This window comes from Abramis brama (assembly GCF_963993115.1).
Source record: "Abramis brama genome assembly, chromosome: 6".
Lineage (NCBI taxonomy): Eukaryota > Metazoa > Chordata > Actinopteri > Cypriniformes > Leuciscidae > Abramis > Abramis brama.
Window position 1 is genome coordinate 40,794,036 of NC_139968.1, and position 24,458 is coordinate 40,818,493.

Sequence of the window (24,458 nt, forward strand, 5' to 3'; positions counted from 1 at the left end):
TCTTACCACGAACACACTGGTGAAGTTTCATCAAGATCAGTTAATGTATGCAGAAGTTATACCACTTCGTGTTTCTCTTTTCTCGCCATAAATTCGTTTCCTCGCCACGGCCAAACCGTTCGAGATATCAAAAATCCGTCCGCAATTTAGCATCCTCAATGTCTTGACTTCATGCACACCGAGTTTGGTGGGGATTGGATGAATTCTCTAGGAGGAGTACTTCGCATTCCACAGCGAGCGTTTTCCAAACAACCCATAATAGCCGACTTCCTGTTGGGCTGGCGTAAAACTTGACCTGGGGAAAGTTGTTCGGCACGATGAGATCTATATGTGTACCGAGTTTCATATTAATTCATGCAAGCGTGTTTGATATATGGACCAAGTTTTAGAACCCTGTTCAAGGGGGCGCTGTTGAGCCCCCCAGCCACGCCCGGGTACCAGCTTCTGCCCGTCCCTGATGGCAGGGGGTTCTGACTTGTGTGCAAAGTTTCAAGAGTTTTTGAGCACGTTAAGGACCCCAAAAGCCCCTGAAACCTTGATTAACAATATAAAAGCAATAGTCAAATCCCCCCTCCCCTCACACACACAGAGACACAGAGAGAGGGAGAGAAAATTCTTTAGAAAATCCACATTCAAACCAAAATATCTCTCTTCCTGTTGGTCGGAGATAGTTAATGTCAATTAGAAAGTTGTCCGTCTTGATGAGAACAATACACATACCAAGTTTTGTTGCTGTTGATAAAACTAACCCCCCCACTTATGACTAAAGGTGGCGCTACTGAGCCCCTCACCACGCCCGTTTCTGAAACTTTGCACATGTCTACGGGCTAATAAATGTGATGTGTCTGTCGAGTTTCATCCAATTTCAAGTATGTTAAGAGTCTCAAAAGCATCAAAAAAGAATATTAAAGTTTGATGCGTTGCCACGGCAACAGTATCTAAGATATCTATAATCCTTTCACAGGTCTACATCTGCCGTGTGTTTACATTATACACATAAAGTTTGAAGCAAATCGGGTAAAAATAAGAGGGTGATTTCAAAGCATTTTGAAAGTGACACACTTCCTGCTGCCAGTTGGTGGCGCTATAATTTTGACTCACAATAGTCACATCCATGTGATCGGCCTTTTACCACGAACACACTGCTGAAGTTTCATCAAGATCAGTTAATGTATGCAGGAGTTATAACACACTTCCTGTTTTCATTATTCGCCATAAATTCGTTTCCTCGCCACGGCCAAACCGTTCGAGATATCAAAAATCCGTCCGCAATTTAGCATCCTCAATGTCTTGACTTCATGCTGACCGAGTTTGCAGGCGATTGGATCAATTCCCTAGGAGGAGTACATTAAATTCCACAGCATGCGTTTCCAAACAACCCATAATAGCCGACTTCCTGTTGGGCTGGCGTAAAACTTAGAGCACGAAAGTTGTTCGGCCCGATGAGATCTATATGTGTTCTGAGTTTCATATTATTACATGCAAGTGTGTTTGATTTATGGACAAGTGTTCGGATCCCGTTCCAGGGGGCGCTGTCGAGCCCCCCTGCCACGCCCGGGTACCAGCTTCAGCCCGGCCCTGATGGCCGCGGGTTCTGACCCGTGTGCAAAGTTTCAAGAGTTTTCGAGCATGTTAAGGGCCCCAAAAGTGCCCGGAACCTTGACAAAATAATAATAATAATAATAATAATAATAATAATAATAATAAATATAGCTGCGAGCAGCGATTACGGGCCCAAGCCGGTGGCACCGCAACCCCGGTGCCTTTAGTTACCTAAAGGCACCGGGGTGGCGGTACCGCCGGCTTGGGCCCTCCATCGCTGCTTGCAGCTATATTTATATATATATATATATATATATATATATATATATATACATACATACACACACATACATATATATGTATATATATATATATATATATATATATATATATATATATATATATATATATATATATTATTGTTCAAAAGTTTGGGGTCAGTAAGATTTTTAATGTTTTTAGGAGAAGTCTCTTCTGCTCACCAAGGCTGCATTTATTGATTAAAAATACAAACAAAAACAGTAATATTGTGAAATATTATTCCAATTTAAAACAGCTGTTTTCAATTTTTAAATATTTTACATAGTAATTCATTTCTGTGATCAAAGTTGAGTTTTCAGCATCATTACTCCAGTCTTCAGTGTCACATGATCCTTCAGAAATCATACTAATATGATGATTGATGCTCAATAAATATTCATTATTATTTTCAATGTTGAAAACAGTTGTGTACAGATTTTTTTTTTCAAAATGCTTTGATGAATGTTAAGTTCAAAAGAACAGCATATATTTCAAATATATATATTTTTAACATTATAAATGTCTTTACTGTAACTGTTGATCAGTTTAACTCATCCTTCATAAATAAAAGTACTGATTTATTTTATTTATTTCCCCCAAAAATAAAATTGTAATTATTACTAACCCAAAACTTTTGAGCGGTAGTGTTTAACGTTACAAAAGCTTTAGATTTCAGATAAATGCTGTTCTTTTGAACTTTCTATTCATCAAAGACTGTACACAACTGTTTTCGACATTTAAAATAATAATGAATGTTTCTTGAGTATCAATCATCATATTAGAATAATTTCTGAAGGATCATGTGACAGTGACGACTGGAGTAATGATGCTGAAAACTCAGCTTTGATCACAGGAATAAATAACAGTTTAAAATATATTAAAATAGAAAGCAGCCGTTTTAAATTGGAATAATATTTTACAATATTACTGTTTTTGTTTGTATTTTTAATCAAATAAATGCAGCCTTGGTGAGCAGAAGAAACTTCTCTGTTATGTGCGCGCCACAGACTGCACGCACGTCCGCTTAGAGTTCCGCCTTTTGCCTTCCGTCAATATTACGTTATCAGAAAAATATTTTTTTAGAGAATCGATTTTTTGACATTTGTGAATCGATTCAGAATCGTCCACGTCCGCATCGCGATGCATCTAAGAATACATTTTTTCTCCCACCCCTAGATTTCATACAACAGGTTAATAAACAGTTACAATTAAGTCACTTACATTTTAGATTCAATGTTGACTGTTTTTGTTCTGTTTCAGCAGCGAAAATAGTTAAACAAAGATCACGGCAGAACCATCACGTGTTTTCTCATAACTGAACGATTCAGCATTTTTAACGAATCGGTTGACTCAAAGATTGAATGATCAATCCATAAACATCTGTCTTAATCATGATCGACTCATTCGAACGAATCGTTTGAACGAATGAATCAATGACTCGCTTATTAAGATGGATGCCTGGCGACACCTAATGGCGGTTTAGTGTTGTTTAAAAGCATCATTCTTTCCCACATGTGTGTGATTTGTGTGTGCAACATTATCATTATTTTTCTTTCACTATTATATTAGCGATTTAAAAGCACCCACTCGTGTCACACGTCGATTAACCGGTGGGAAAATATCCTCAGACACATACCTAATAAATGTATATTTAAATACAATATTGGCCTACCTGGTAAAAAGTTTTATATACTATTTTGATGTCCTTTTGGACACAAGAGGGCAGTATAGCCCTATGTTTGCTTTTTTGTTGAACCAAATAGCACTAAATAGCCTGTTTTAACTTTTTCATTCTTCTTGAATTGCAAAAACAGAATAAAATGGGTTTAGTTGTGATATTTGTATTCTTTTATATAGAAATAAATGGTATATAATTACATTTTTAGAAGATTTTTAGTGTTTCCTTTTTGGACATTACTTTAATCCCTCGCCATAGCAAAACCATTTGAGATATTTATTATCCATTCACAATTTAGCATATTTAATGTAGTTTCATCATGTTGAAAAAGTTTGGTACGAATAAAATAAATAGTTTAAGAGGAGTGGCTAAAAATTCAGAGGCTGATTTTGCAAAAAAATTCATATTCAGACCAAAATATCTGACTTCCTGATGGCCAGAGCTATTGAATGTAAATTAGAAAGTTGTCCGGCTTGATGAGAACAATATACAAACTGTTTTTTCTTTACTGTAGTTAAAACTAACCCCCCCACTTTTGTCAAAAGCATGTTGAAAGTGACACACTTCCTGCTGCCAGTTGGTGGCGCTATAACTTTGACTCACAATAGCTACATCCATCTGATCGGCCTCTTACCACGAACACACTGCTGAAGTTTCATCAAGATCAGTTAATGTATGCAGAAGTTATTCCACTTCCGTGTTTCTCTTTTCTCGCCATAAATTCGATTCCTCGCCACAGCCAAACCGTTCGAGATATCAAAAATCCGTCCGCAATTTAGCATCCTCAATGCCTTGACTTCACGCTGACCGAGTTTGGAGGCGAATCAATGTATTTCCTAGGAGGAGTACATTAAATTCCACAGCAAGCGTTTCCAAACAACCCTAAATAGCCGACTTCCTGTTGGGCTGGCGTAAAACTTAGAGCACGAAAGTTGTTCGGCCCGATGAGATCTATATGTGTACCGAGTTTCAAATTAATTCATGCAAGCGTGTTTGATATATGGACCAAGTTTTAGAACCCCGTTCAAGGGGGCGCTGTTGAGCCCCCCTGCCACGCCCGGCTACCAGATTCAGCCCCGCCCTGATGGCCGCGGGTTCTGACCTGTGTGCAAAGTTTCAAGAGTTTTCGAGCACGTTTAGGGACCCAAAAGCCCCAGAAACCTTGAAAAACAAATGAAAAAGTAAAATCTCACTCAACTGACAAATCACCCCCACCCCTCACACACTCCGAGACAGAGAGAGAGAGAAAATTCTCCAAAAAAATCACATTCAAACCAAAATATCTGACTTTCTGTTGCTTTGAGCTATTAAGTGTAAATTAGAAAGTTGTCCGGCTCGATGAGAACAATATACCGATTTTTGTGATTCTAGGAAAAACTAGGCCTCATTTTTGACTAAAGGTGGCGCTACTGAGCCATTCCACCACGCCCATTTTTGAAACTTTGCACATGTCTACTGGCTAATAAGTGTGATGTGTCTGTCGAGTTTCATGCAATTTCAAGTATTTTAAGAGTCTCAAAAGCATCAAAAAACAATAATAAAGTTTGATGCGTTGCCACGGCAACAGTATCTAAGATATCAATAATCCTTTCACAGGTCTACATCTGCCGTGTGTCTACATTATACACATAAAGTTTGAAGCAAATCGGATAAAAATAAGAGGGTGATTTCAAAGCATTTTGAAAGTGACACACTTCCTGCTGCCAGTTGGTGGCGCTATAACTTTGACTCACAATAGTCACATCCATGTGATCGGCCTCTTACAACGAACACACTGCTGAAGTTTCATCAAGATCAGTTAATGTATGCAGAAGTTATAACACACTTCCTGTTTCCATTATTCGCCATAAATTCGTTTCCTCGCCACGGCCAAACCGTTCGAGATATCAAAAATCCAATTTTTGAAAAAAAAGCAATTTTTCATCCTCAATGCCTTGACTTCATGCACACCGAGTTTGGTGGCGATCGGGTGAATTCCCTAGGAGAAGTGTTTCAAATACCAGACCATGCGTTTCCAAACAACCTTTAATAGCTGACTTCCTGTTGGGCTGGCGTAAAAAGTAAAAGTATGAAAGTTGTTCGGCCCGATGAGATCTATATATGAACCGAGTTTCATATTATTACATGCAAGCGTGTCTGATTTATGGACCAAGTTTTCAGACCCCGTTCAAGGGGGCGCTGTTGAGCCCCCCTGCCACGCCCGGGTACCAGCTTCAGCCCGGCCCTGATGGCCGCGGGTTCTGACCTGTGTGCAAAGTTTCAAGAGTTTTCGAGCACGTTAAGGGTCTCAAAAGTGCCCGAAAGGTTGACAGAAAAATAATAATAATAATAATAATAATAATAATAATAATAATAATAATAATAATAAATAATCCTACCGAAAACAATAGGGCCTTCGCCCTTTCAGGGCTTGGGCCCTAATAATAATCCTACCGAAAACAATAGGGCCTTCGCCCTTTCAGGGCTTGGGCCCTAAAAAGAAAAAGAAAAAAAATAATCCTTACGAAAACAATAGGGCCTTCGCCCTTTCAGGGCTTGGGCCCTAATTAAATTTGTACCACTGTACTTGAGGTCAAGAAAAACATTCATGACACAGTTATAATGGCTTCATGACAGCCAATGTCAAAACCAACCACCTAACAGTTTAATGAAATGCTAACCCATAAAGCTAAGTGGTTTCTGAAGTTTGATAATTCATCCGCTATGTCATGTTTATGACAATTTATGTTGTCTTGGTAATGTCAAGTTGTCATGACAAAGACACTGACTGGTTATGATGTATTGGTTTATGTCAAGTTGTCATAACAAAGACATCTCAAACAATGTCATATTTGCATTAAAAATGTCATAATTGAGCGAATGACACTTAATGACAGTTGTCATAAACATGCATAAGACCTCCTTCATATTTATGACATCTGCCATGTCATGATTATGAAGGTGTCATGTCAGTCTTATGCACACCCCTTCAAGTAAAGTGTTACCCTAAATAAAATATAAACAACCATCAGTCATTTACATACTATAAATACCATGAATATTACAACTGTAAATCATGCATTTGCTTTATTAAAATGATTGTTAAAACATTGACAGACAAAGACATGATATGATCTTTAGGGGTGTGACGTCAAGAATAGCTTTAACTTTTGTATATCGAATCTTAACTGCTTGATTTTTTTTATATTTTGTGGCAAAATGTAACTATTATTGGCCAGCTTCTTATATAAAGTTGGATTTATAAGCATGTCCAACTTTATTTGCATACATACAGTATACTCACGTAGAGCAAAAATAGCAAATCTCAACTGCTTGATGGCTTGTATTGTCACAAAATATAAACTATATTATCGCCCATCTCTAAATTGATAAATGTGACTATAAGTCATGAATATATTATAAACATTAACATCATGATTTTCTGTAAAGCTGTATTGAAACATTCTGTATAGTGAAAAGCGAAAAAATAATGTATTTGACTTTGCTTAAATTGACTATATGATATTGTATTTTATCACACACTGAGAGTTGTTTATCTGTTAGATTCAGTATTTCACAGAAGTCAGTCTTTTTAAAGCTGAAGTCAGACTGTGAGTCTTCATATGAGCAGGAATGGAAATAAAGCCCTTCAAACACACAGTAACGAACGACACCTCAGTGCATCTGTCAAACATCGACCACAAACATCCAGCAGTAGAAGATCATGCAGAACCCGTTTGTCCAACAACAAATCAATATTCTTATATTTTTAAATGAGGAGGCAAAATGTTTCTTGTTGTTTTGTGGATTTCTTAAAAAGGGGGAAAAAATGGGCTTTAAAAACTCTGGGTTGATAATTTGTTAAAAGTCCTTGTATTAGAAGCACATTCTTTAAGAGAGAGTTTCATTAGTCCGCCACTGAATATCACACTTCAACAAACTCCAAACTAAAGAGCTGAGAGGAACTACAGCGGTTCCTGTGAAAGCGATCACACTGCTGGTCTGGTTCTTTAAGTTTGATCATTTTCTCAAGGCGATCGGCGCATACACCACATGATCCTCCTCTTTATCATCCTGTCAAAAACACAATATATAATAATAAATGCATGCATGTCCTTGGAATCATTTTACAAATGCAGATATAAAGCAGCCTCAAATGTGTCACAAAACATTGTTTCCTTCCATTTGTTTTTTAATACTTGCAAAATAATACTGGCTTAAAAAAATGACAGATAGAATTGTGTTGGACTGTGATGTCTTCAACTGACACAGGAAATACTTCATCAGTGGCTCATTTCAAACACTGAAAATATTAAAGGGGTCATGAAATAAATTCTAAATTTATCTAAATTCCCTTGATCTTTTAACATATGTGACCCAGGACCACAAAACCAGTCAAATGGGTCATTTTTTTTTAATTGCAATCTAAACAAAACATGAAAGCTGAATACATGTCCTTTCCATTGATATATGGTTTGTTAGGATAGGACAATATTTGGCCGAGATACAAGTATTTGAAAACCTGGAATCTGAGGGTGCAAATAAATCGAAACATTGAGAAAATCGCCTTTAAAGTTCTGCATTTAGGGTCGAGATTGTAGTTTTATAATATTTACGGTAGGAAATTTACAAAATATCTTCATGGATCATGATCTTTACTTAATATCCTAATGATTTTTGGCATAAAAGAAAAATCAATAATTTTGACCCATACAATGTATTGTTGGCTATTGCCACAAATATACCCGTGCGACTTGTGACTGGTTTTGTAATCCAGGGTCACATATAAGATGTCATTATACTATAAAAACTCAAAACGTTCTTGTTAGTCTAAAAACAGCTTATATTGAAGCAAATCCATCTGAACGACTGATTGTGGAATATGCTACGTTATTACATAGTATGGGTAGCTAAACACCACCTCTGGAGAAGAAGATCAATGCCTGCTTCTTGCTCATTTAGCGATAATGTATAATGTTTAATGTATAATAAGCCATGCTTATTCAAACCATGTGTTTCGATGAGGGGGTCAGGACAGGACAGAAAATAGCCTATTACTTCTAAATTAAGATGTTTTATTATGTAAAAATAACATTATAAGTGGACCTCAGAGAACAGTACAAAATAATAAAAAAGGCCGTTCATGACCCCTTTAACTGTTGATCTGTTACTCTTTGGTTACATGGTAGAATGAGTGTCATGAGTATTATAGCATATGTTTCATTCTCACATTGTGGTGTTTTGTGCTTTTGTCTGTATAATGATCTATCACACACAGGCTGAAATGATATACTGACATTAAGTAGTATTAAATGATCTTACCGATTTCTGTGCTTTTCTTTTGTAGAAGGTTGGCACGACGTAAGTGATTTCTTCTTCATGAGTCTCAACTGTTTCAACGATAAGATGTAATATAATAAATAGCTGGATTAAAACAACAAAACTGAATGTTATTAACTATATCTGTTTCTTTACATCATATATGTTATTAGGGCTGTCAAAGTTAAAGTGTTAAAGCTCACATTACTGCATTACATTAACAAACTGATTCACTTTGACTTTCACTCACTCACGGGTCACTAACAGGGTCACGTTTGAACATTCATTCAGAAAGACCTTCTTTGCAGATAATTCAAACCCAGAAAAATGTTGAAGTAAATAATAAACACATTTTTTCTATGATGAAATTAAATATTAATTGAAGCTCAGGTGAAATGCACAGCATCACTATAGATAGGCCTAACTGCTAAACAACATCTACACATATTATTCAGTGATCTTTCCATTAACCCTTTTTATTATAACCCTTGCTGTTTTTAAACAATCTGTATTGTATAAAGCCCTATAAAAAATTAAAGATGACTGTGCAGAAAAAGTAAAAAATGACCCGGCCTTTCAAAAATTGCTTGTCAATCTCTTATTATTCTGTATTACCAGCAAATCTTGGATTCAATCTTTTTATCAACTTGTTTTCTTTCAGTTAGCACAGTGTGGCGAGCAGGACGAGGTCGAGGGCTGTGGGAGGACAGCGCGAGACCGGTGGCGTGATTGATAATGAGCGACACCTGCGCGACGCACCGGTCTCGCATCTCTCACGGAGGAGCGGAAGCATAAAGGAGGAGCGACGACAGTGAAGAGCGAGAGAGGACCAGGCCTGAGTTTTATTTGATGTTTTGTTCCTGTTTTGTGTGGCCAGCAGTCGTCCGCGAGGGGCTTCTGGCTTATACTGTCAATCTTGTATTTGTTTATTTATTAATTAAAATATTTGAATGTCCGCCCGTTCCCGCCTCCATAACAACAACGAACCTCGTTACACACAGCAGGTTTAGTATTTATTTTTGAAACTGAATGGTTGTAGGCCATTGATCTGAGCTTATGCAGCTCAGTATATGAGTGAACATTACTTATGGATAATGTTGGCATTGTTCACTCAACAGATCAATGAGGTCAACCTGCGATCAACCTGTTCCATAAAAAATAAAATAAAAAAAACTGTGCTAATTGAAAGAAAACTAGCTTCATCCTATGTTTCAGAATAATATAGCAGAGAGAGAAAAATATAAGAGCAATTTTGGAGGTCGGTAATCTTTGACCAGGAACAACATAAGTGTAACTAACAAGTAAAAAAATAATCCGATTTTTTGGGGGAAGTTGTTATAGCCTGTGTGAGCAAAGTCGGTAAGTTCCCATTCAGTCAGTCACGCCTCTCCGTCAGTGCATTCCTGGATGCAGTTGTTTTCTGTCCTCATCTGACGGCCATGATCGCTGTCTCACATGACTGGAGGTAAGCATGCTGAGATGGCGTTCGTGGGGGGTTCATGTTCTCGCATGGGTACATGACCACTGACCATTTTCAGGAAAAAGAAAATCCTCTCTTGGTCAAAATGACCGCAACACAGCATGCAGGATAAAGGGAACTAAACTATTAAAGTATATAATTTTTTAATATAACACATTACTATTGTCAATTCAGTAGCGTTTATAATACTTGCCTTCTTGATCAGTTTTTCTACATTTCTTGCAGATGCAGAAGATCCCAGCGACTGCAGAAACAATCATCAGAGATCCAGCGGCAGCAGCAGAGATCAGCACTATTGTAGACACTGAGAGAAACAGTTATTAGTGTCAGCTAGTGATAAGACAACTTCACAGTTAGTAGTATTTTGATGCTTTACATTTAAATTCATTTCAAAGTTTCTAGTGTATTCCATTCTATTGTGGGTAATAGTCATGGGCGTTAGTTTGGTTTGAAATGTGCTGGGGACAGAGACGCATTCGGAAGTGCATTTTCAGAAGTGCTGGGTACAATGACGCATTCATTTTTTCTCTCTCTTTCGCGCAGGTTATGTTTTGAAAGACGATGTCCTGTAGCTCAGGCACGGCCCCACTTTTCAACAGGCCCACCCAAAAAAAATAAAATAATTTTTTTTATTTTTTTTACTATATTCTAATTTTGTCAATAATTATAAAAAAATCGCCAATAAGCTCATAATTTGTGCTAAAATAGTGTTTAGTTTTAAAAAACATTTTAAAAAGCTGGTTATATTTTGATGTTTCTGCACAAGTTCAGCAGACGAGCAGCAAGCAGCAAGTTCAGTGAGGTTCGGGTTTGTTCCGATCAGAGCTCGTGAGTGGAGAGCGCATTTCTGAACATTCCGCTCCGCTCGCTCTTTCCGCAGGGTCGCTCGCTCAACACTGTTGCCTGGTTCGAAAATATGTGGAATAAGGGCTGCTTCCGACTAAAAGTTTTTTTCCTAGTCGACTAGTAGGCTAGTTGTTAATTTAAGTCATTCGTGGACAAATCGCCCCTTTATATTAATTTAATTACTTATAGCCTACAGGATAATGAGCGTTTACGTAATATAGCCACACTCAAGCGCACGACCGCACGCATAAAGCTTGCCACAAAGAACCGGTAAAAGTAATGATTATGACTGCGTCTAAATGTGTCTAAATACGCTGTGAATGTGAATGTGCATTATACGCTGAGTTTCGGTTCATCAGACGAACTCCAGTTCACTCGCCGGCGCCTCCAATGTCGTGATTATCTGCTATAGGCCTATTTACTTCTTATTTATTAAATCCATTGGTTCATGAAACATTGATTAAAATTAAGATATAATTAATACAAAACGAAATTCACTTTAAAGAAAGGCAGCTGTTCTGTTTGAGGTCTCTGTGAAAGTTTTAAAGCAGTCTTTTAGTGCCGCTTTCAGAGCGCTCACGTCCGTAACAGATAACTGACACGTTGTTTTTTCCCTCATAAATGCCACCACGGAAAATAAAATAAAATGAATATTATAATGTTTTTTTGTTGGGTCAGACAATGATTACCAAATTTCTCTCTCATATTGCTCCTCACAACCACTGAAAACGGTCAAAAAAATCGAACCAAAAGTCAAATTAATATAGACGGAAGTTAAAAGTGGTGGGTACAAAATGAATCATGACGAAATCTGGTGGGTACGCGTCCCCTCCGTCCCCCCCGAAATCGACGCCTATGGTAATAGTAAACGATCTAATTGTATGCGTATCATTTCAGGCTAAAAGGCTGACGTTGTGTATGTATGTATATAAATATGATAAACAATCTGAGGTATGCCAACTGTTACGATCACCAGTTGGAGTGCCCAGGATATCCACCAGAGGGCGCTCCTCCCCAGACCAGTGTCATTCCACTATGAACTACATTTCCCAGAATCCTTTGCCCAGACTCATTATCCCCAGATTAGTTTCAGCTGTTTCTCATTTACCCTTGTTAACTCTGTCTATACCTGGTTTACTCAGTCACTCTTTGCGAAGTCTTGTTGGGGCTATTTCTGTTTTCTGTTTCATGGTCTTAATCTTCTGCCTGTCTCCCTGGATTCCCTGTTTGCCTGTGCCTTGGACTTTTGTTATTATCTGGATGGTTTGCTCTGTGCTGAATAATAATAAAATGCTGAACATTTGTTTTATCACCAATCACTGAAACCAGTGAAAGTCTTTAAAATAATCAGCTCAGTCAATAAACACTAATATCAGTGCTGCCGTACCTGCACATGTGTGACAGAGTGTGTTGATGTCCAGATGTGTGGTCTGGTTGCTGATGGGATTGTTCAGCACACAGCTGTAGGTGTTTTTATCCTGATATTCCACCTCCAGAGGTAGAGAGAGACTGATGCTGAGATCAGACGCACTGATGCTGGACAATACACTGATTCCTTTGTACCAGGAGAGAGTCACATGAGTCACATTCACCACTGATGAACACACCAATGAACATGATGATGGTGATGATGATGATGATGATGATGATGATGAAGAACAGTGTGAAGAGTTACTGATGATGACAGGAACAGGCAGACGAGCTGGAAAACATGAGAGAATAAAGATAAATGAGGATGAATAAAGATATTCAAGCAAACGAGGAAGAAACATCGAGAGGAACCAAGATGATCAAAAGTAGAGCATTTAAAACAGTCTGATATACAAAGTTAAATATAAACCTGCTGTTAATGTAAAAAAGTAAGGTAATTAGTTATTTTAACCAATTAGTCATTAAAACATCAAACTGAGATCAGATCAGTCAATAAACACTAATATCAGTGCTGGCGTACCTGCACATGTGTGACAGAGTGTGTTGATGTCCAGATGTGTGGTCTGGTTGCTGATGGGATTGTTCAGCACACAGCTGTAGGTGTTTTTATCCTGATATTCCACCTCCAGAGGTAGAGAGAGACTGATGCTGAGATCAGACGCACTGATGCTGGACAATACACTGATTCCTTTGTACCAGGAGAGAGTCACATGACTCACATTCACCACTGATGAACACACCAATGAACATGATGATGATGATGAAGAAGATGAACAGTCTCTGCTGATGAGAGGAACAGGCAGACGAGCTGAGAAAGATTAGAAACATCAGAGTAAATCATACTTTCTGCTGAGGGAGTGTTTGTGATTTTCAGATTTATAAACAAAATGACACAGAGATGCCAGTATCAGAATAATCAATCCAAAGAAAAGTGTTCAGAAGGTTGAAAAGTGAACACCAAAAATGATGGTGTGTCTTAGATTTTACCATTTTAAAACTGAAAAACTCTTTTTTAAATTTAGGATAGGTATACTTCAAAGTGATTAACAAACAAAGGGAACCAATAATAAACTCACTATAGACAATGAGACCGAACTGCTTTCTCACACCGTTGATCAGTCGTTGATAAACTCCGGCATGTTCAGTTGTGGTGTTTGTGATGGTCAGAGATCCAGTTTGATTGTCCAGCTTCAGTCTGTCTCTGAATCTCCCATCAAGAACATCATCATATACAGTGATTCTGTCGGCCCGTTTATTGATTTCTGCTATTACAGTGTTTTCATCTCCAAACCTCCACTGAATCACATCATCATCCTTCAGTTTAGTAGGACGGGCTTTTAGAGTGACTGAATCTCCCTTCATCACTGACACTGAATCATCAAACCCACACAGAACAAACAGAAACAGGGTTTGTCACAGATAAACAGATTATAATTGTTTATTAAATTAAAGATTGAAATTTAAAATGAACAATACCTTAAAACAACACAAACCAAAAAACAAATGGCATATTAATTAATTTAAATGTTGTCATTATAAAACAGGTTTAACCGTTTTGAACTCACTATTGACAGTGAGAAAGAATCTCTTGATCTCACTGTTGATCAGTAGTTTATAACCTCCAGCATGCTCAGTTGTGGTGTTTGTGATGGTCAGAGATCCAGTTTGATTGTCCAGCTTCAGTCTGTCTCTGAATCTCCCATCAAGAACATCATCATATACAGTGATGTTGTCGGCCCGTTTATTGATTTCAGCTATTAAAGTGCTTTTATTTCCAAACCTCCACTGAATCACATCATCATCCTTCATTTCAGTAAGATTAGAGTTTAGAGAGACTGAATCTCCCTCCTTCACTGATATTTTAACTGTAACTCCAAACACTCCTGAAAACAGAGTTTTTCAAATCACTTGATGTTGGTTTGATGAAGCTTCACTAAAATACTTTTATTAATTTAAACGTGACATTAATAATATTCTGCAGCATTACAAAGACAAATGATGATGCATGAAAAGAGAAATAGATTTACATATGGAACAATAAATAAAATAAGACACTTTTACTTTAATGTTTAATGTCACACTCAAACTAATGCTGTTGAGTATCTGAGCTTCATATTTATTTTGTTATATTTAATAAATCAATAATAACTGAGTTTAGAGCTGAATTCAAGCTTGATCTGACAGTAAAATTAGTTTAATTATTTCTATATGAGAATAACAGTGAATATTGATCCTCTGACTAATTTAACCAGTAATTTATCACATCAGAACAGAAACAACTGAAACCAGAAAAACACATTTAAAACTCACCATCCAGACGCCACAAACACAAACAGAGCAAAACTAATTTGAGAAAAAAAAAAAAAAAAATCATCGCTTTCAGTCCACGAATATGAAAAGCCAAACTCTTCAAAACGGCTTCAGTAATAGATCCTGATCAGTGGGGTTATTTTCAAAAGTGTCCCGTGAAGTTGAGAAGTTAAAATGTCATTTTAGTGAGTCTTAAACTAACATAAAAAAATAAATAAAAAAATTTACATTTATCATGCAAGACTAAAACCAGTGTTATTTCAGTATCATTGAGATACTATTTTTACTTATATTTTGAAACTGTTTTTATTTTTTTTTATTTTTTTTATTTTAGTTGAAGTTTTAGTAATTGTTGTGTGTTTTTGTGCTTGTGTAGAAGAAATTGTATCTTTAAAGGAGCCATAAGATTGTGGCCAAAACTGGTACTGCTATCCCCTCCCCCTCCCCCTGACTCGAGGTTGCCAGATTTGCTGCAGGATCCAGCAGGAACGTTTGTTGCTGCAGCTGTGGTAACTAGAGCAGAGCTGGCAACCCGGATGCAGAAACACTACTGACTTCGTGATTGGTAGATAGGTGGAGGGTGGAGCTTCAGGCCAAAACACAGCATGACAACATCAACATCAGTTGAGGGCTGCAACTTCACTTTTTAAATGATAATATCCTGGCCGGACTACTGTTGTCAGTGATATAAGTATTTGAAATGAACATGATTTCTTAATGTCTGGTGACATATCAGGGCCATTTTATGATTAATTGAAATACATTTCTTACATACAGCTCCTTTAAGATGTGTGTTTGTCTCTTATTCAGTGATATAATTTTGTTTGCCACCACATTAGTATTTTTTTTATTTTTTTTTATAATTTGATTTATTTTTTATTTTTCTAAATGTTAATCTTCTGCTAGCATGTCATTCTTTCCTAGCTAGTAATGGGATATATTATCTAAAAACATCCACCCTGTTATGATACGTTGGATTGTAAGTGGATAGCTTCTACCCTTTAATGCTAAAAGGCCTCGACACACCAAGCTGACGGTCGGCCGTTGACCAACATCAGGCCGTTGTTGAGCGTCGTTCGCCTGTTTTTGCATTGAGTTCTGAACCATCAGCACCAGTCGGACCTCGTTGCTCTGTTGCGAACGGCTTTCAATGGACAGTAGCTAAAACTGCTCGCTAAATGACGCTAGATGACATCATAGCGAGTCTCAGGAACTATATAAGGTTTGTCCAAGAAGTCGCTAGGTGAGATTTGATGAAAAAAGTCGCTAAAGGGGTGGGAAAGACAACATCGCTAAATGGGCAACACTGACTTACTGTTTTTTGGCCAACTGAGCATGTTGAATTGAGAAGAGAAAACAGTCTGACTGGCTGCACGTAAATAACGAGACGACGACACATTCAGCTTCCGTCCCCGCTAGTTCTTTTACAACGTCTTGATGTGTCAAGGTCTTAAGAGTAAGAATGACTTATACATTCTATTTATTTATAATGCTGTCAAAGTAAAGTATTGAATGAAATATGCTGTCATAAATACACAAATACTGCTGAAAGTTTCAGTGACTGCAGATTGTCTGTACTGTAACTTAATGCATGTGTTTTGTTAGATGGCACCAGCACTAAAAAAAATAAGCTGTTGAACGAACTTAAAGGAGTCATAACCTGCAATTTTCACTTTTCCACGAGAATCAATGTATGTTATGATCGACTAACGATTATACACTGGCCGGGAAGCCGATATTTAAAAGTGAAGCGTTTGTTTACCTCAGGGTAAATAAACCAGCGCGCGTGCACGCGCACTCAAATATGAGATTTTGATTTCAGCTCCCTCTTGACGTCATGAGGTAGTAGGATATACCATATATGGACACCGCAGCAGGAAGCCCCCCCTTCCCCTCTCCCCCTCATATTCAGTTCAGTCCAGGCCCGGATTGGGTAATCGGGAGAATCGGGAGAATTCCCGGTGGTCCGCTTCACTTTTGGGCCGGTCGAGGATTTTTTTTTTTTTTTCACATTTCAATGTCACGTTAGTAACATTACACGTTCCGCCTTCTGACACTGCAGCGCGCAGCCTCTGCATGGGTTGTACCATGTGAGGGAGTTCTCCCCTCCCCTACTATAGAGTTGGTTGGGTCCACAGCCAGTCTTTTCCAAAACGTTTTAGGTAGGCTACTGCGGCCGCGGGCCCGCGGCATCGCCGGCGCCTACTGCGCCTGGCCGGCCCTACCGTAACGGTACGCGTCAGGGAGGATGGCTGGGAGGAAGAGGCCAGGAGGTATGGAAGCTTGTTTTTGTGTCACAGAATAAAACGTTTTAAAAGATAATTGTGACTTTTTATCTCACACTTTCGAGTTTACATTTCGGAATATATCAGAATTGCGTGAAATAAAGTCTCAATTGCGTGTTATAAAGTCAGAATTGCCTGAAATAAAGTTGCAATTGCGTGTTATAAAGTCAGCATTGCGAGATGGTCAGAATTGCGTGATATTAAGTCTCAATTGCGTTTTATAAAGTCAGAATTGCGAGATATAACTGTCAGAATTGCCTGAAATAAAGTTGCAATTGCGTGTTATAAAGTCAGCATTGCGAGATGGTCAAAATTGTGAGATATAAAGTCGCAATTGCGTGTTATAAAGTCAGCATTGTGTGAATTAAAGTCGATTGCTTCTTATAGTCAGAAATTGCTAGATATAAAGTCAGAACTGCGTGAAATAAAGTTGCAATTGCTTCTTTTTAAAGTCAGAAATACAGAATTGCGAGATATAGTCTGAATTGTGTGATATAAAATCGCAATTGCTTCTTATAAAGTCTAAGTGAATTATTATTTAACCTTTACATTATTTGTTGATCTATGGTATTAATACCAACTACACAATAGTAACAACTGAACTGTTGCTTCATTTATCCAAATTGGAAAAAGTGCTAATTTGGAATTCCACCGTGGAAAAAGTGGGCCGGTCTTGGGCATGAACTCCAGGGCTGAAAAGTGGCCCCACTCCGGCCCTGGTTCAGTCGAGAAAGATGGAGAAACCGAGTGCACACCGGACTTGCTCTGTGGTTGATTGCCATAAAAAACATGTAAATGTGTTTTATCTCGCAAAATCGGACGAAACTATCAGGGACCAGTGGATGAAATTCATTTTTAATGACGCTGTCCCAACAACCCTTTCAACTGGCGTGCAGAGCCATATAGAGCGTCCACGACAGCCAAAACATCGCATTGATCTCGCGAGACAATAATGCCTTCAGAAATAAGGGTAAAAGTAGGTCTGTGTTTATTTTTTTTCCACTTTTCTTTTTTAGAAGGGCCTGAAAGACTATAATACAGCAGTAGGTATCCAATGTAATACTAGGTTATGACTCCTTTAATTCAATTTAGGAAAACTTTTCCATGAAAATGAATTACATTTTTCCAACAAAATCTAATTTGTTCGAAATGATTTGTTGTAATCTTGTTGTATGAACTTAAATTCATTTAGTCATTCCTGCTAGATAAAGTTTTGTCAGGTTGACTACATTTAATTTTTGTCCTGCCTAAAATCGCCAACATTATAATTTTATTTAATTTTACTCTACAGTTATTTCTGATGATAGGAGCTACTAGTGTTCAGTTTTACTAATATCACTTTTTACAGCGTAATATTGAATATTACTTATGCAGGTCTGCAAATGAGGTTTAATGCACATATAGTGTAATACTGAGCCCACAGCCTAAACACAGTCGCCACTCTTCTGCATAATGGTAACCACAAAATTCAAAAACATTACAGAAAGTCCTCTAAGTTTCTAACATTAGTGAATATTAAACACTAACATTAACTAACAACATCATTCCATTTACAGAAAAACACATAAAATAACACTTTAATCCCTAAATTTACCCTCCTAATGCAGTCCCTTGCAAAGCATGCTAGGAACTACAGATCCACTGCCCAGTTAGTTGTCAACAAAAATGATTTATGTAGTTTTCACACAAATTAAAAATTGTCGGCAAATTGCCTCCTGTGTAAACGCAAACACAATCCCGGGTCACTTTATCCGTGTATTTTCCGGAATCTCTGTGTGAAAGAGTCTAGGCCTTCAAAAAAAAAAATGTTTGAAGCAGATTAGCACCATCTGGTGAGAGTATGGAGAGAAAGCGTAGAACCATGGTGTAACCACTAGATGGCATCTACAGTTCTCTATTGAGAGGCATGTGAATTCCCCAGCTGTTTATGGACACATTTACGTTTTTTTTTGTTTTTTTTTTTTAACAGAATTTGTAACAAAAAATGCAATTCATTCAATTATAACACTTTATGTAAAATAATGTAATTTATTTTTTTTTTTTTTCATTAATTTCCTATGGGGGTCATTTTTGACCGAAGACCACAGGTGTGACTATTTTTTTTACGACCACTTAGCATGCTCAAATCATGACCTCAATTTTTTTGTGTGTGCACATACCTAATGCCATAAAGTCACCAAGTTTCATAACATTCCAATGAAGCTGTGATTTTTAAAAATTCAAAACAGATTTTTTGTAATAAAAATGTATTGGTGTGTATGTGTATAAAAGTGTGTTTGTATGTGTGTGTGTGGGGGTGGGTGTGTCTGTTTTGCACTCTTGATGTTGTAGAGTGTCACCCCTTTACAGCAGTGTACTTTTTTGGGGGATTGTGGCCGATTTGTAGATTGCACACACAAAAATTTGGAGAATTGTAATTTTTTTGTCAATTTCCCATTCATTTCCTATGGGGGTCATTTTTGACCGAAGACCAAAATCGTCACTATTTTTTTTACGACCACTTAGCATGCTCGGATCATGACCTCAATTTATTTTTTTGTATTCACATACCTAATGCCATAAAAGTCACCAAATTTCATAACATTCCGATGAAGCTGTGATTTTTAGAAATTCAAAACAGAAAATGTTTCGGTCATAAATGACCGAGGACCGTCTGAGGGTTAAGTAAACTTCAGTTTTACATATATTAGTTTGATTGAAGACAATTAAATTAAATTGTGACAAAATATTAAACAATTGTGTTACTTTTGCTTATTTTAATTAATTAAATTTAACAAGAGGCAAAAAAATTTTTTTTGAGTGGGGGCTTGATAAAGTTAAGTCTCTGTTAAACTGCCTCTTCGACATCATTACATACCTTTAACTTATAACATTACAGAACTGATTAATTGACGTCAATATAAGCTGAAAACCTTAATGTCAATCCCTGAATATTTTTATTTATTTTACAGTTATGACTGTATGCTTGATTAGAAATGTAGCCTAATGAAACTTAGCCGGCAAACAAAATACTTCAAGCAGAAAACACTGATTTACTCGCAGCCATTAAGTTTGTAAATTGCGCAGCTGATTGCATTCAAGTTCAGTGAAGTTCAATGAACTTTTGAGAATTAGCTATATGATCTTTTCCCAACCCAAAACCAGACCAAACAAAAGACAACGCATGATGAGTGAGAACTTGAAGCATTACTCTGTTGAGGAAACCGTAGGACAACATGAACACAGTGACGAGACTGAACTTCAATGCTGTGAGCGGAGAAACGGCTGCACGCTTTAGAGACAGTAACAGCAAACTCATGCAAGCTCTCGCAGCCCTGGACTGATGAGTGTTTTCTGGACAAAACTGAACTAAAACACTGTTAGACCTGACAGGTACAGAGCTCTGATAGTGAATACGCTGTTAAAGCCACACTATGTAATTTTTCACCACTAGAAGCCGCTTATTCAAAACAAAGTTGTAGCTTGATGACGCCTTGATTTCGTGGAATTGTGGGAGTTGTTGTCTTCATCTCTCCAGCCGGTGGAGAATACAACGGGACTCGGGCAGAAATCATATTCATGGATGACCAGTAATATATTGAAGATTTATTAATGTTACGAAAGCCGCTGGAGCGTAACGAGCCGCTGGAGCGATTGCTAATGAGAAACGAGTGCGACACACACGGCTCGAGAGCAGTGGAGCTTTTATTATCCCGCAGACACTTCTGCTTCTTCTGGTCATGTGTGTGTGGGGAAACGCAGCACTGTTTTATTATATTAGATACATCTGAGTGTGATGAAAGTTGTTATAATGCTACTCTTAGCTATATGAGCCGCTTGTTACACACTGCAGTGAGCCAGATCGATATTAGGTATGGTAAAAATGATACTCGCGGTAAATCAAGAAACGAGATTTAGACAAAAAAACTAACTGTGTAACAATTAGTTTTCTGCCAATGGAGATATCCAAACAGTTGCTCACCAGTCTAATAAAACACATAATATATAAAAAAAATATATATAAAAAAAAAAACACACGAGTGTAAAGAATGCACCAATGAGCAGAAAGTAAATGTACTGCTGAGGTTCAATTCAGTGAAATGCAGACGCCTCCAGCTCTACTGACTGTAAGTTTTACTATTCTTCATTGTATATGGATAAACCTGTATGCACCGCTGTGACTCTTTTCTGTGTCTGTAGTGGATCTCGTAAATGTTGTTGTGCTCTGTACAGCAATTGTTTCCAGGATTACATGTTGGAGGATTTTCTTGAATAAACAGCGGATATAAATAACTTTGTCACCTGCAGAGTCTGGATTTTTCTGTCAGTTTGCATTTGCTCACCCTTATATGAATTTCCCCCTATCAGTACTGGCCTGTAACAGCGAATGTTGATCCTCTCTGACTAAATTAACCAGTCATTTATCACATGGTACCAGAACAGAAGCAACTGAAGCCATTAAAACACATTTAAACTCACCATCCAGACGCCAGAAACACAAGCAGAGCAAAACAGGGAGAAACATCTTCAACGGATTCAGTCCACAAATATGAAAAGACAAACTCTTCAAAACTGGTGAGAGATGCGCTGATGTGAAGCTGCTCTGTAGTAAAGGGAAGTGAAACTCTACAATCAGTTAAAATAACTGCCTATTTATTCAGTAATAATGCATGTGGCCGTCTAGCTCTATTTCTGCTGATTAATTCACACTTTGATCATTGACACTTTGAGCTCCAGTAGGCCTAAAATTCCTGTAAGTCAATGACATCATTTTCAACTGAAATAAACTGACCAATAACGTGTTAAAAACATCTTAAAGCAACAGTTTGATCTTGTCATGAGATCCTGTGAGTGTTTGCCTCTGCTCTCTCCTGTAACTCTCTTCAGGACGTTTGTTGTTCATTTCTGATCAAATGTCTCGATTGTTTCTCCTCTCAGACTGATTTCAGAGTTTCTCTAATGGTTTTATGGAGCAGGAACAGATCGCCTGCTATAACTGTGTGTATGAAAGTGTTCTGAGATCTTCATATGATTAAAGGAGCACTTCACCCATGGGAACATTGATCTTTATTGAAAGTGGGTCATATATGTAGTCGAAATGTAAAATTAATTTTGAATTTGGTGCCTTCTTGGCCGAGGAAAGAAAGAAAGTAACTTCAGGACGCATTTGTATGAAAGACACCAACTCCCACAATGCACCACATTGCACAGCTGCGCAAGCCACTCCCACTAATCCAGAAAGCGCATATCTGCCTAAGAGAAATAACTCTTCCGTCTACAAGGCTAGCTACCACCAGAGCTTGAAATTAATTTCACACAAAATGTCTAGTTAGTTGGCGAACTCATTAGTGAATTACTCTTCATTTGTATTTCTTTCGAAGTGGTGAATTATTGCATTGTAACGTTACCTGGATGTTCAGTCAGATGCGGTGCGAAACTAGGATAGTTCACAACACAAACGTCCGTGTCCTCGTCTGATTCTCAACACAAACGTCCGTGTCCTCGTCTGATTCAGAGATTTCATCCAGGAGAAGTTGTCATTGTTGAAATTCTTTGCCACAGTCGGACTCTATCTCTGTGTTCGTAGCGGTTCGTAGTTGCATAGTGAGATCACCGGCGCCACCAGTCCGCCCTGACCCGAGCCAGTCCGGGCTCCTCGTCCGCGGCAGGCAGGTCTTCTGCCTCGGCTGCTCTTCGCTATAATGCGGCTTGTAAAGGTAGCCACAAACACCTGATTCAAGCATCAGACTTCCGAAATCCTCTTCCTCTATAGACAAGTTTCCCGGGCACTTCCGGTTTACTTCCTGTTTCTGCCAAGAACTTCCGGCGCAGGCTGAGTAGTGGTGTAAAAATGGCTTTGGAATGGCAACATTCGACCGAAAATCTTATTAAAAATGGTGTTTTGACCGTTCCGCATCCAAGTAAGGTAACATCATGGGCGGACAACATGTCGATATGGCCCAGCATCACAACATCCAAGATCTTTTCTTATTTTATTGATTCCATGGCGGTGGATGGGAACGCAATTAATAACCTGAAAAGCTCTGAGGCGTTTCAGTACCTCCATTCCGACAAAGTGGGCTGTGTACTTTTACACGATATGGGTAGTTTAATTTACCTAAAGGCCGATGTTCAACCAAGCCAGTCCGTTAATAATTCAGCGCATAACGCCTGGGTTTTGGTTACCAAGACGGGAGATGTGGAGACTGCAGGCTGTACCTGTATCGCCGGACCCGGACGTTCCTGTAGCCATGCAGCCGCCGTGCTTTGGAAGGTACGTTAGCCCATCTTATGCTTGTATTAAGATGTTTGTATGTATCCGTGTGTTAATCTATAACAGAACACGAAGAGTAATACAAATAAAAAGTAATCCCCTCTAGCCTGCCTGCCTAGCATTTTAAATGCTCGTTGATCGGCGCTGATAGGAAGAGAGACACTTTGCATACATTGCGAGTTACTTTTACTTTTAGAGTTACTTTTAAGACAACAGCAAGGTGTTTACAGTGAGCGCAGAATGCGGGGGTGTTTGACAGTGCTTTAACCCTTGTGTGTGTGTGTGTGTCTGTGTGTGGTTTATGAGGACACAACTGTGTATAATGACATGGGTATTACAACGTAAACATGGTTTATGAGGACATCTGTGTTCTCATAAACCAAACGGCTAAAAAACATACTAAATGGTGTTTTTTGAAATTCCAAAAAGCCCAAAAGTTTGGCAGGGTTAGTTTAGGGGGATAGATTATACAGTTTGTACATTAGAAAAACCATTACGCCTATGGAGAGTCCCCGCAAACCACATATCCAAGTGTGTGTGCGTGAGTATGTGTGTGTGTGCGTATGCATGTGAGAGAGAGATTGTGTCTAAGTTTATTGTGCAAACGTGTAACCATATCGTATCATTTATCACTTTATTAAATGTTATTTATTTAATATTTAATTCTATTTTATTTTATTCTTTTATTATTCTTTTCATATTTTTCCAGATTTGTTTTATATAAGTCTAAATAAATTCAGGCATTAAGGGGTTAAACAATGATGTTGATGGCTGCAGGCCCAGCTCATTAATTGTTTTGAAAAGTAACAAAAACTCTCTACCTTCATCATACCCTTTTTATTTTGATTTACAAAATGTTTTCTCTAAAAGAAGTAAATTGTGTCGTGATGCTCAAACCATTATTTAAAATGTGTGTGATTTTGTTTCTATCTGTCTGCAGGTAGAAAATGCTGTGAGGCAAGGGAAGACAGGGCTTGCCTGCACTGATGTGCAGAATTGCTGGAATGCCGGGACAAAAAGCAATACTGGGCAGCA

At 38.0% G+C, this 24,458-nt stretch overlaps 1 long non-coding RNA gene across 4 annotated transcripts in view; it reads left to right on the forward strand.

Annotated features, from left to right (window-relative positions):
• The window catches only part of LOC311084241, a 529,672-nt gene that overhangs the window by 395,992 nt on the left and 109,222 nt on the right, over positions 1 to 24,458 (forward strand). The gene's annotated exons all lie outside the window — the stretch shown is intronic.